The sequence below is a fragment of the Diadema antillarum genome, unplaced genomic scaffold (genome assembly GCF_040938485.1).
Source record: "Diadema antillarum isolate AM-2024a unplaced genomic scaffold, OU_Dant_1.0 seq00000804_RagTag, whole genome shotgun sequence".
Taxonomy (NCBI): domain Eukaryota; kingdom Metazoa; phylum Echinodermata; class Echinoidea; order Diadematoida; family Diadematidae; genus Diadema; species Diadema antillarum.
This window is the reverse complement of record NW_027271686.1, coordinates 480,186-495,465: the sequence shown is the minus strand read 5'-3', so window position 1 is coordinate 495,465 and position 15,280 is coordinate 480,186.

The window sequence follows — 15,280 nt, the reverse complement described above, 5'->3', positions numbered from 1 at the left end:
TATTTCAAATATCAACGTACATTTTTACTAGAGTTATGTATTTCATAATGTCACATTGTATTTGTATAACTTCCATGTTCTGGACCCACTCGATGGAAGACCAGCGATGCCATGTTGGCATCGCTGAATATGGGCCATCCAGCCGTTGTTGTTTTTATACGGAAAATAAAATCAATCAATCAATCAAAAAAAAAAAGCCATATCATTGTACATGTATCATACCTTGTTCATCTCGACAGAATTTCTGGTGGTCAGTACTACAATGACGAAACAAAAAACTGGCGATCTCCTATCTCCTTTTGGGGAATTTACTTTGTACTATAGCGGGTAGCTGCGTTGAAAAGCTTTCGGTGCTGGTGCAGACAGTTTGCACTATTATATTTGGCGAGGAACACATGATCACAGCCTCACAATTGCCTTCACTCGTTATCTAGGCTCCTCTCCCGTTTTAAGATTATCTATCCTTCTTTCTTGTTTCACCCAGCGACCCTTTTTACCCAATGGCTTCGCTTTGTCCAGGACCTCGACACGCATCAATCAGCGAGTCACCCGTCTATTGTTGTCGATTGTTTCCCGTTTGCAAAGCAAGAGAAACAATTGAAAGAGACAATAAAACAAAGATGAGACAGATAGACGAAGTATCGACGGAGAGAGAATGTTACTCTGTGCCATTTTGTATAATACCTTTTCCAAAGGGTAAAAGCGTTTTATACATGATAAATAACAATATATCAGACATGATAAAATTACAGTACTTGTGCAAACAAAACTAACAATGATGTGAAATATCATAAATAACATTACTTAAATAAACACTATTTTAAATGCTTCTTGAACAGTAAAATAGATTATACATTCACTAGTGAGGGGGTAATAAATCCCAAACTTTGTAAGAAGGATTGAATAGAATAGGATAGAATAGAATAGAATAGAATAGAATAGAATAGAATATAGAATAGAAAAGAATAGAATAGAATAGAATAGAATAGAATAGAATAGAATAGAATAGAATAGAATAGAATAGAATAGAATATCTCTAGAATAGAATACAAGAGAATACAATACAATACAATAAAAAATGATGATTAATTTCTTATACTGCATTCTTGGGGGTATTCTATGCCGAGGTAATTGAGCAATAAAGGGGGGGGGGGGGAGTTAAATGTAGAGTGTACCATTGGGAGCAGTGATTTCAAAAATGTTCAAGTTAGCACATGTGATGCATATGTGTAGGTCAGTTGTATCACAAAACATCCTACCACATAAAAATTAAAATATAAGGAGATATCACTATTTTTCTCACTAAACCATAACTGTAGACGGTTTAGTCTGGAAACACTTTTATTATATCTATTGTTCACATTTTGTACATCTAACAATACTTAACATTAACTATCCTATAATCAAAATTTTTACATTGGTTGTTTCTATCCCTTACTCACATTTTAGAACTATTTTGAAGCACTAAAGCTGGGTTTTTGTTTGATCTGCAAATGGTTTATAATGCCTTTGATGTGTATTTAGGTGTCATGTAGACAAGTCTATACTAGCTTTGTTCTTGAGAGATTGAAGACGAACCATATTCTTATTTTGTGATGCCATTGAACAAAAAACTACAGGAATCCAAACGAGATGTAATCAATGACCTAAAAGCAGTGTGATGTGTGTCTTTACCGGTATATTCTACTTATATTAAGGGTATTATAATCAACATATTCGCATACTTGTGTAACATGCTCGTCTATATTTATAAACTTTAATATCAAAAACTACACCAAGATTCAGTACAAAGGGTGATGGGTGAATAACTGTGTGGGGGTCAATATATCTAGCCTTGTGTTTGATACTCAACAGGAGATGATGACCGGGAGATGCCACCAATAAAAAAAAATCAGTTTTCCCCTGATTAAGCTTCAATTTATTGACAAACATCCATGGTTGGACTTAACTAATACAATATTTCAGTTTAACTACAACATATTCTGAATTTCCGTTAATTTTAGGGTTGACAGGAATATACATATGACTGTCATCGGCATACCCGTCATGTTAAAGTTTACGCCATGATTTCTGAATAATATAACCAATAGACGTACATGTAAACAAATGAAAGCGGTGCTATTACCGAGCCCTGAGGGCAAGCAGGTACCATAAATCAATTCTTTGTCAACTGACTCAATTCCTGCAATAGTTAGATGATACTTCATATGTCTAAATTATTACTCAAAGAAGTTCAGTACTGTCCAAGTGACTTCAAATCTATTCTGGAAACGCTCAAGCACAATGTCAAAATCTTAAGTGTCCAACGGAGCTGAAAGGTCAAGGAGAACAACATTTTAGAGAACCACCCTCCCCCCCCCCCCCAAAAAAAAAATAATAATAATATCAATAGATTAAATCAAACAAAGAGAAGGGAGAACTTTAAAAAATGGCTTAGATATCCAAAGCAAAATAAAACAGTGGTCGTACAAGTGGGATCCACCTTTTATTAGGACCGCTTTGTTTTTGGATCTCAGCCATTTCATAACCGATTTTCATCAAATGAATCTTTAAATCCTCTTAGAATTTATATGCTCTATGATATTACATATAAGTGATTTCTAATTATCTCGAAAAAATTGAAAATCTCAATCTCCATCTCAACCAATGCTAAGCCATCCCTTTAATGAAACGAAATTTTACCAAATGATAAAGCTAATGAACCAAAAGTCAATCCCGACCAGGCTTTGTGTGCAAAAGTGTAAATCAGAGCTGTATGTTGAGAAAGTGTTTGAAACTATATTATCCTCCTGGAAAGCAGAATGCCATCAATTATTTTCCGCTTAGTTCTGACAGATAGAACTGATATGGTACAATCTTCAAGTATAATTCTTTATAAATCAATAATTTCATACAAGCTCATACCAGCTCAATGATCGAACCAAGGTGGTATTACAGGTATGGTACTAGTTCCTCCATGGTCGAACGAGGCAATGCTTCGCACATCTATCAAGGAAAAACAAACATAATCAGGCAGGCGTTTACGAAGAGAAAGGAGTAAGAAGGGATGGTGTCACGGGAAAGAAGCACATGTGGTAAAAAATGACCTGCAAGAAGAAATTGAGCGTAATTCATGTGCTCTATGTGAGTAAAATATGACAACTGAAGCAATTACGAGAAGCACGTACAACGTATATATACTTTAATATTATTGTATTATAGAGTCATAACATTATTGTACTTGACTGAATTAGCGTGAAGAGCAATCTTAAATCGAAATGGACATCAAAAGGCAAAGACATTACCACTATGTGCAGACGAAATTTTGAAGGCTTGAAGAAAATTAGTGGTAACTGATAGCCGAAAGTAAAACTAAATTATCTTACTAAAAATTGAAGCAAATACGAAGAAAATGATGTTTCTTATGGGAAATTGATGTCGTGTTTCTTTAAAAAATATAGATAAAGCAAAACAATGCCGGATACGATCTTGCTGCATGCAAATAAAATTTCGAAGTGTTCTAACGAGAGAAAAAGAATTAGAAGAAATCTTATTTGCTTCTGTAAGTAAGTAGCTCGAAAAAGCGAAATGGGCAGTACGTTTCCAATACGTGTATTTCTTTGGTTCTTGGAGCGCATAATGCAAAGACGAAAAAACAAAACAACCCAAACCCTCCAATGCAACAATCTATGTCGTAGATGGCGCTAAAATATGAATATTGATTTGTCCACAGGATATTCTTTTCTGCAAAGGAATGATTTTAGTAAACTCTTAGCAACAAAATAATGTGCTTACGTATTGAATAAAATTCGTAGTGTTGTAATTCTTCGTATGTCAGAAGGTCAAAAGTCAAAGCAAAGAGTGAATGCACTTATTCTTGGCATCTCGCTAATGTAGCCCTGCCTGGCAGCGTACGACATTTTAATACAAGTGATATTTATGTAATAATATATGTTCCATTCGAATTAATCAAAGTCTTGAGTCGAGTTGTTTTCATTGCAACTGATCAACATTTTTTAAAATCTTTTTTTATTTTCTCCGAAGTACAATTACTCTGTAATAAGTTTTCAATCAATGTCTCGCCATTTGCCCACAAAGGAGTAATAACCTACTTCAGTTTAAACATTAATTGGTACGCCAATAAGGACAAATAAAGAAATATGTGTATGTGTGTTTGTGTGTGTGTGCATGTGTGTATTCATGTCATGCTGTCCTTTCATTTGTCTGTTTTCTACGATTAAGCAGGCTTTCATGTCATGCTGTCATTTCATTTATTTAACTTGTACGATTACGCAGAACCTTTTTTTCAGTTTTGATTACGTTTAGTTGAATGTTTGTATTCGTGTCCTTGTGAAAACAATGGTTACAATTCTAATAAAAAAATCCTTGAAAAAAAGTTTTCATGCATTTTCCATGTATTTCTCTTCTCATAATATGTGACTAATGTCCATTGATTAGAATACTCTTTCAAGAAAAAAAATACTGCCATTGCCGTATTTCTTTTTTTTTTCTACAAGCCTTAGGAATTGTGGATTTCATTCCCATTTCAAATTAATGATAAACTGAATATTTCATTCATGCCTTTAAACTAACACAAAACCAGTAAGCATCAGCAGTGAAAGATACGTATGATAAGTGAGTATTCCCTATTCCTAGATCATAAAAAAGAAACGATGCTTACTTTTTCTCTTTATAGTAGTATCTGTTCATTACATGGTTTGCTTGTTCGAAATGATTCTCAAGGATGTACCAAATGTGCGTAAGGCAGTGTCAACATTGTTTCTGTGAATGCAGGAACTTCCTTTGTTATCGTCTGACGTCGCAAATTGCATGAATTGTGTGTTCATTGATAAGCAAAGCAATCTACTCAACCCTATCTAGGCTAAAGATGAAATGTTCAGACAGTTGCAATAATAACAATATATCGTGAACTCGCGATGAAATGTCGGGTTGTTGTTGATTTTTTTTCCTCTGTCTCGCTTTGTCCTGGTTACCCTTATCGTTGGCTCAAGGTATTAGAAGGCATCTCTATGAGAACAAAGGGATAGTTCACAATGCCTTGATACTGAGTCATCGTATCTTATAATACCTTAAAAACAGCGACAAACAGTTTTTGCTTAAATGTATCCCACGTTTCGCTTGAAACGACGTCGCAAATCCACCAGCTTTATCAGATCGAGTCTTTAAACAAACCGTTCCTGAAAAGAAAGACGGATACGTATAAGAAAGAGAAATGACCAGTGCGTTGCTATTTCAACTGACCGTTAAAACGAGTATCCCCCCCCCCCTCCATGCTAGACTGCATACCTTTGCAGAAAAGCTATGGAAAGTAAATGACGAAGATGTTTTTTTTTCAACTGCTTTTAATAGTTGTAATAATTCAATCACATAGAGATAATGACCTTAGCGATACGACAAATTAGTGATTTGGATCCCGATCCAATCATTGATATTTGGATCGCGACACAAATCTCACTTCCAAACTGCCGAGAGACTCCCCCTCGTGTCACATGTAGTTTGCTTGTTTGTTTATAAAATGAAATCAACTTTTGCGTAATGAAAACGCAGATAAATGTCAATCCCGCCCAGATAATATGTGCAAAAGTGTAAATCAGAGCTTAATGTTGAGAAAATGTGTGAAACTGCCCCCTCTTCACTCTAAAAAACGAAATGGTAAATCAACATTTTAAATGTTGTCACTCCTCCAACCTCTAGGTAAATGTTAGTTTTAACACTCTAAATGTTGAATTTACCATTTCTGAGATCGTAGTTCAACATTTTGTGTTGAATTTGAATTCTACAAAAGGTTAGAGTGACGACATTTAAAATGTTGATTTACCATTTCATAACTTTCTTCTCTATTTGGGAGTGTTGAAAAGCCGATTTTATCACTTTTCGAATTACATTCGAAAACTGAAACTAATATGGTATAATCTTCAAGTACAGTTCTTTGTGAATTAACGTGTCAGACTAATGTCCAGACGTGTCCAGTCAATTAATGATTCTTATTTTCACTTGAGCAATCTTTGCGCGATTAATATCCGGACATCCCCGTGTCTACCATTCTGTACCACTCATCATTTATCAGTAGGGATGGCGAAAAGAAAATACCGTAATAAAGACATTATCTTTCCTATAGAGAGTGGCTGGTCATCATGCAATGACACATGAATCAATTGTCTTCCCGTCTGTGAGGTAGTTCAGTATAAGATTATCTACTTCAGATTATCTTTTATTAGTGGCATCGAAAATGGGTTCAATCTGTTCAAAGGGAATGAGAATGTTATGGTTCTGTCTCTTGATTCGTTGGTATCAATTACCAAAACTTATATCTGTATATGGTTTCAACTGCCTATTGTTATTCAAATAGTTGTCAGTTTTCTATGGATGCACACACACACAAAAAAAAACCCCAACAACAACACACACACACGCAAGCGCGCGCGCGCACACACACACACACACACACACAGACACAATCGACAGGTGCATTTTGTGCCTTTGATATGATCGGTTCGATGCCGCCATCTCTCTTTGCAATCCGAAGATTCATTTTGAACGCTAACGTAATTAGATGTATTTTGCTTGGGTATAAATTTACATCAAATTAAAAAATCTTCACTTAGTAATCTAGTAAGCCGATTTGATCATTTTTCCGATCAATTCCGACAAATGAAACTGATGTGGTATAACATTCGATTCGTATAGGGCCTGGTCTTTACGAATTGATATGTCAGATAAGTGTTCAGACATGTCACAGTCGAGTAATTTTTATACGTATTTCAGTAATATTTGCGCAATTTCTATTCGCGCATCCCCGCGTCTTTACCATCATATCTACCGCTCATCCTTTATAAGTATTAAAGTAATTTTTACCATCAACTTATCTTCCTCAGAGAGTGGGTGGTCATTATGCAATGAGACATTAATTAATTATCTTCCTATCTGTGGAGCAGATTCAGTTTGGCACATACTTTGAATATATATATATATATATATACGTGTATATATATATATATTTTTTTTTTTTTTTGAGTAGCGGCTTCTTACATAATGATCAAAGTAAATAAGACTGTTGTGACTTATCTAATGAGTCTCCTTGCCCAACCTGTCATACTGTCTAGATAACTATAGTAACTGTGAATACGGGATTGACAAGAGGGAGGTGGGAAATCTCCGTCCCACCTCCCTGGTTTGGAGTAAACATAATAGCGGCAGTTATAATCCGCAAGAATCTTCAGGATTGAAAAAGAATGACAGCAACAGTCATATTAGTAATTTTAGTCGAAACAGCAGCAGTAGTAATACAAGTAGCGTTGTATTATGCCTACGAGTAAAAGAAGCAGAAGACACCTAGTGGTACAGCTGTGGTAGTTTCAAGATCTATCTCAAAATGTTTTTTTTTTTTTCTATGCAAACGAATATGCCACGTGGAATTACGGTTTGATCTGACCGCCTATTACGCTAGCGAGACTGTCCCCAAAAGATGTTTGCACTGTCTGGCTGGTATGGCTAAAAACACCAGTGTTCTGTCACATTACGTCAATATTTAAACGTGGACACCAAAGTTGGGGCCTAAAGATACGCTACACCAGCCCTATCTACAGAAAACTTTGAGGTAGCTCTCACACGCTGTTTATTTCGGTGTCTTTTAAAGGCATGATTTGTCCCTGCCGAAGGGAGTAGCCCTATCGACTCCACTCGGACGGCCGGGCAGACACGGCAGCGCCGCCCTATAGCCGGCTGGACGACACAGGGTCCCCTTCACGTCTGTATCGTACTACTAAGCACACATAAACTTGTCGATAATCCAGCGCCTAATCCACTCGTCTGCTCTTCCTCGACGAGACATTCTTGTCGGGACAAACATTCCACAAATATTTATTGACAAACAACTCGTCAGCGCTATCTGAACACAATGCGATTAGAAGTCACGTCAGGATCTGGGCTGTTTGCTTGGATTCCGCGAGTTATTTTGCTCAACGAATTTGACATTTCTGTTGACCACGTAGATGCTGTAGGGTCTGAGCGGATTCCTTAGAGTTGAGTTCCAATCGCTGCGCACTTGTTTTCTTGGCGGTGATGACAAAACTAAGGAAGACCCACGTGGAAAGAGCAAATAACACAGTCGAGGTCGAAAAGGAAAGCAAGACAAAACAGGGCAGAACACGAAACAATAAGACAAACACAAATAACAAAAATGCTGAGAATTCCTCCTCTCTTCTTACCTCGGCGTGGAGTCGGAGGACGCGCGCAGTATTTACGTGTACACACAGGACTGTTCCCTAGACCGAAAGGTTGATAACAAAAAATAAAGGGAGGAACTGGATGCCTGATGAATAAAACATCATTACTTGTAAAACAAAAGGGGCGTACCCAGGATGTCAGTGATGAATAAAACATAATTATTTGTAAAACAAAAGGGGCGTACCCGGGATGTCAGTCATCTAAATGATAATCTGCGCGAAAGGCGTGACTACAAAAATCTTATTGATCTCTACGTAGCATAGAGATCACTGCATATCTGCATGCGGCCGATGGTGCGCGCGTTTCATTGGCTTGAAGTCCTTCTTTTAAGGTAAGCACTATTTGGGCACCCGTCCCGCTTCATCATGAATATTCATCAGGCAGTAAGATACTGTACTCGTAAATGGCAGAACGCTGGATACGTGCAAAACGTATGGCCGGGAAATGTAAAAATCTCGAAAAATTGCATCAAAGGGGAATGTTAAAACGTCTCGCCGGGAGATGGAAAAATGTTCAGTTTTGCCGAGAAATGTAAAGACGCTGCCGGGAAATGAAAAAAATATGTATTTCAACGGTATTATGGATACATGTAGATGATGAATATTCATGATGAAGCGGGACGGGTGCCCAGATAGTGCTTACCTTCTTTTAATAGGGGAAGTACAGGCAATGCGCCACCGTCGGTGTAAAATTCATAGAGGGCAGCACACCGTTCGTAGATCACTTGGTCTACTCCCACTTCGTTTAATAGTTATTAGTCTCAACCCACATGGTCTAATCCCGTTTTGTCTACAATCAGTTCGTCTAATGACCATTTAGTCCAATTGCCACTTAGTCTCATTACCAGTTGGTCTACTTCCAGATGAGCTATGCCCATTTCGTCTAATACCCACAGTTAATGAGACAAAATGGGAAAAATCCAAGGAGTCTAAAGTGCAATTAGACCATCTGGTCATTAGACGAAATGATAAATAGCCAAACTGGACATTAGACCAAGTGGGGATTAGAACAAACAGGCATTAGACGAAATTGATGGTAGACCAAATGAGTTTAGTCGTAGTGGTGTTAGACGAACTGGGAAGTAGACCTTCTGATATTTGACCAAGTTGCAATAAACCGATCATTCGATGTATACCAAATTTTGTCCAGCACATCACTACATCAAGTTCAACAAGGGTACTCTTTCTTTCTTCTTGAATTGGAGAAGTTCCATGTGTAATAATAAGGCTTTTATGTACCTGATTTGGGGTCGTATTGTACTGTTTACCATGGCAATGCACTTTCCATTATGGTTTTGCAATCCTTAGTGCATATGTCGTTCTTGTGTGCTAAGTTTATTGTGAATTGCTAAAAAGTAATTTGATCAGGAAGCCTTTCACCTGATTTTGAGAACACAATGTGCTATGGCAACATAGTGCTGTAATATGTGTCTTGCACTCTATTTCCCTCTCTCTATTTTTCTCTTTTTGTGTCTCTTGGCAAAGGAGAGAGAAAGAAGGTGCCAACAAAATAAACAAAGATTTTACAGAAATCATGAACCCACAGAATCCTCTAACCCCAGTATGCTACTGCTGTTTACCCTGGACACCACCACCCCTTTTTTTAACAGTACAATGTACAAACAGCCTGCTGTACCTTCTTTGTACAGTTAGGACAAGAAAAGAGTCACACATTTTGCATTTTAAGTATCATGAAAATGACAGATAGCACTACACATGCTACAGGAGGGGATTTATGTAAGTCAGTGTTGGATTTAATATTCAAATTTGACCAACTTTCAAATGGTCAAGTCAGTATTTTGTTTATGTCATTTCATTACAGGATAGTTTCATGTCTTATGCTTGTTTGGGACTTAGAGCACTCTTTTCTTTTTCAACTTTCATACCTTTATTTATATATATATTTTTTAATGGGGGGGGGGGGGATTGGGAGGGGATTTTTTAAAGGTACACTGTACCTAATGATGTAGCTAACTGGTGGTCATGGACAGCTTTTTGAACATTTGTTCTTTTGGCCTTTGTGATGATGAAAATTATACAGTTATAAGATGGCTGAGTGAGATAGCTGTGATTTGTTTCAGCTTGGGACAGATGAGGCAAGTGTCTGACAAACAGATAAATGGATAACCACAAACAACACTCATCGCCACATACACACATTACAGTGAAGGCAGTGAGCTACATCCTCATATTCTCAGAAAAACACGGAGACATCACAACAAAAATCTCTGTTTGAAGTGGTGTAAAAATTCTCTATATTCTGTGATGAGAGCATTCATAACCAAAGTAAATTTACATGATCTCTGTGTGAATATTTGGAGATTATAACTTGTAATTCTGTTTGTATCACAAATATGTTGAGGTCAATCCATGTTTGGATGTATATCATGATAAAACATAAACATGAGTGGTCGAAAGAAGTGAGTATATGGACATCTAACTGGCTTATTCACAATATACCAACTTCTTTACAGGACAGCGCCAGTAAATGCATTGGCAGAGTGATAAAAACATGATTTATGACACAGATCCATCAGAGATAGATAATATCTTATATTTGATGACACCAAGGTAAAGCACACATGTAGGGCCTGCACAAGCCTGTTTGGACAGTTCACATCCATTTTCGTGTAACATCTTACAATGGCATACATAGTGTGGAAGACATAGCACCTTCATATAACCACATAACAAACACGAAGGAATTTCAGGAGTTAATATGATGCCAAGGTTATAAAGAATTTATGGGATATTTTTTCCACACAGAAAACAAATGAAAATTATGACATAGACCTGGAAGAGATGAGTACAGAACACATGACAACACACCATCATGTAATATGCCAAGCCATTGCTCTGCCAAGTAACCATCCTGGTCACTGACATAACTACACATTTCATGTAAAGTACTTAGCATTTCATCCTCCAATTTTACCAAGAAATTATCTCTTACTTCCTTGTGAAAATTACTTCAACTACAAGGAGGTATATGTATATATCACACTCAAGTTAGTGGACAGACATCATTACATAACACTTGCAACAAGCACTAACAGAGGAAAAATACTATTTTCTCTTAATATTGGTGTGGAGTCCCCACCAGTGGGATCCCCCTATAAATTTTTGAAGTAGTTATTTAATCAGCAAGTAATTATGAAGACAACACAGTTTGAGAATGATGAGTGTAAACATAAATCAAGCATACAGTCCCCACCTCACCACCCCCTCACCATCCATTACATGGATTCTTTATTCTTCTTTCAATAGATACACTTCCTCTCAATGAGGGGTGCTACAAATTTAGCAACCTTGCCAGGACAGCCATTTATGGTGAGAGCAGAATATGTCTTGTCCTTAGACACAGGCCCGAATACCTGAGGAAAGATGGCAACGCTCAAGAATGTTACCAGCCGTGTGCTAGGAGGCCTCACTCAGCTTGATGAAAAGCAGCTCCTAGAAATAGCTGCTGTGTGACCTCCGCGCAGAAAAATTAGAGAAAGCAATGAGTAATGGACACTTTGGAGTTCTGCGACTGGTAACATCGTACTTGACCGGGGAAGAGTTAGAAGGGGAGACAGGTGGAGGAATGGAGTTGCTGGGTAAGATAATGGGAAGGTTGGATGAGTGGGCAAAAGGGAAAGTGAGCAAAGAAGAAAAGAGCAAGGAAAGCCCACCTGTACCAGTCACAAGACCATCACCCACTAACAGGATCCCTCCTGAGCACGTACAAAAGGAATTTAAGATAAGAGGACAAATTGGAGACCCCGCCCAAAAAGATACACTTCCCTTCTCGAGCCTGGTCCATCATATTGACCGAGCCATCTCAAGAGGGTACCCAGAAGAAGACATAGTGGATGCTATCATCAATGCTATGGTCCCTGGGCTTCCTCTCCGTGGCTTCCTCGAAACCAAACCTGACCTCAACCTGCCTGTCCTGAGATGCTTACTTCGTAGAAATTACCGAGAAAAAAGATGCTACGGAGTTGTATCACGATTTGGCATGAGCCATTCAAGATCCTAAGGAGAGCCCTCAGGAGTTTCTGTTACAGATGTTGGCACTCCGTCAGAAAATTCTCTTTGCGTCTAAAGAAGCGGATGCCATGGTTACCTACGACTCAACTCTCGTCCATGGAATGTTTTTGCATTCCCTAACAACGGGAATTATCAACGAGAGTGTGAAGGCGGATCTGAAGCCATTGTTGCAAGATGTGTCAACAAGTGATGAGGCCCTGGTGGAGAGAATAAATATTGCTGCCAACAACAAACATGAGAAGAGCAGAAACAGGCCACAACAAAGAAGGCAAAGGTCCAAGAAATAAATATCCCGGCCCCTAAGAAAGAAGGAAAGACAAAAAGAAGCGCCAGTTTGGTTCAACTTTCAGCGGATGCAAGAAGACATCTGCGCAATAGTGCGTACAGAGTTGGCAGCTGTAACCCAAAGGTCACCAGCCCCACTGCCTCCAATGGTGCCAACAAAAGCACCTTCAAACAGAGGACCAGACTGGGGATGCCTAAATTGCTGTCTACCTGGGAGGTGACCACTTCTTGAGGGAATGTCAGTACCGGAGAGCGGGAAACTTCGGAGGGGCATCCGAGAGGGGCAACAGGTTCCCTAGAGACAGCCTTGGACCACAGTCTCAGGTGCCACAACAATAAAGTCTTCCTCCTTCCATGACCCAGTCTTCATGAGCCCCCAAGCGAGTAAGGTATCAAAGTTAGTAGGTAGTAGATGTACAGTTAGTTGTTTCCTGAATGGTGTGAAGACTGAGGCACTATGGTATACTAGTGCACAAGTCACCATTATCTCTGAGAAATGAAGACGGGACTCTATACCAAATATGATCTCAAGATGGATTGCCAAATGACTCAGCGGAGATTTGTCCCTCAAGGCTGCAAAATTCCTTGGATGGACCAATGTGAATTCAACCTTAATGGACAGTGCAATGCCATCGAGGTACCAACCCTGGCTATCCCAGATCCCCCGGACACCCTAATCATTGAATACAATGTCATAGTAGAAATTTCTAAGTCACACTCGGGAGCAGATACAACAACAGGGTTGACTCAGGCCATGTTATCCTCATTGAGAGCGCAGCCTTGAGACATTCCCCATCTAATCAATCTTCACTCCCAAGAACAAGATGATGAGGTTGGACTGGTAAGAAATGGACGGAAAAACATCACGATTCCCAGCAGGAAGACGGTAGATGTGGTATGCAGAGTGCATACGGTTCGTGTAAATTGTTGCACTGATGTCCTACTCCAGCCTGGCTCTACTGATGAGATGGGAGACCTTCAAGTCGATGAGAGCCTAGTCCAAGTTCAGTGGGGATCAAGCACCCAGATAGTGATCCCTATCTCGAACCCCACCCATCATGATATTTTACCACAGGGACGCCACCTCATCCAGTCAGTTGCTCAAAGTCAAACATGTCCAGAGAGAGACAAAACAAACAATGACAGTGCATCCCACCCAAAACAGTCGAGGAGATGTTTGCAGCCATGGACCTCAATGAGCTCACACCGTCATAGAAAGCACATGTTAACTTACAGATGCTTCAGGAAGAAAAGAATGCCTTCACCTAGGATGACTCTGATATGGGTTGTATTCCAGACCTACAGATGTGCATTCCTCTTACAGATGATGCCCCTGTAAGTCAGACATACATGTCCATCTCAAGACCCCTGTACGCCGAAGTGAAGGAGTATCTGCCAGACCTGATAGAACGAAGCTGGATAAGGAAATCCACCTCATCTTGCGCCTCACAATTGTCTGTGTGCGGAAGAAAGATGGAAGTCTGTGGCTGCGCATCGATTCCAGAGGTCTTAACAAAAAGACCATTGACGATCAACAACCTATACCCTGATTTCAGGATGTACTGGATGGACTTGTTGGGAGCACCTGGTTTACCACTCTCAACCAAGGCAAAGCATACCACAAAGGCTTTGTCAATCCAGACAGGAAACATGTGACCGCCTTTATAACCCCATCGGGTTTATATGAGTGGCAACGGATCCCCTTCGGCCTCAAGAATTCTTGCGGTAAACCAGCGGCACTTAGAGGTATGTCTACAAAGCCTCACTCATGAATGTTGCGTGGTATATCTTGTTGATATACTCGTATATAGTCTCACATTCAAGAAACACCTTGGACATATCCGACAAGTCCTTCAATGACTACAACAGCATGGCATCAAACTAAAGCCAGCCAAATGCAACCTGTTCCAGAGGAAAGCCAAGTACCTGGGCAGGATTGTATCCTCGGAAGGCCACAACCAAGACCCCAAGGACACTCAAGCCCTCAAGGCTTTCAAGGAGAAGCACCCCAGACAGTCATCCACCACAGAACACCCTAAAAAAGAAAGGTCCCAAGAAAGAATAAAAATGGTCCAGACAAATCCCTACCCCAGACAGTGACGATTCTAGCTCTGGAAAGGAGCACTATAACTGGACTGCACAAAGGTGAATCCCAAGAACAGATGACATTTCTCAGGCTGAGGAAGAGCAAGAGTTAACCTCTCAAAGTAAGAACGCAACTACTGGAGAACATCCTGCAGGCCCAGATCAGCCACCAGAAGGACCACCTGCACCAGAAAATGTCAGTGACAACATCCCGCTTGCACCAGACTCAGCCTAACCACTGACAACCAAATCCAACCACCTGTGGTACAAAATGCACCAAGTAGAAGTACAAGAGAGAGACGGCCACCAGCCATCTTACCTATGAAGCCCCAGGTGAACCTGTAAGGTACCCCACTAATGTCACCCTGGAAAGTGCTAGTGCTTCTGGACAACATCTTGACAGGAATCTGATGCCTGCCAATCCTTACCCCCCACCTTGCATCGGAACAAAACCCCACTGCGCCTGTTACTCTCACTTCACCCCACTTGCTAAAGTCACTGCCAACCTATTGTGCCCCATCTGTCCTCCACGGCCCACAGTTGTACCAACTACAAACACAGCCTATGTTTGGATCTCAGACATAGTTTCTTAGCAATCCCCTGTTTGTTTGTTGGGATTTTTTGTTTGTTTGTTTTTTTTTTTTAGTCTTTTT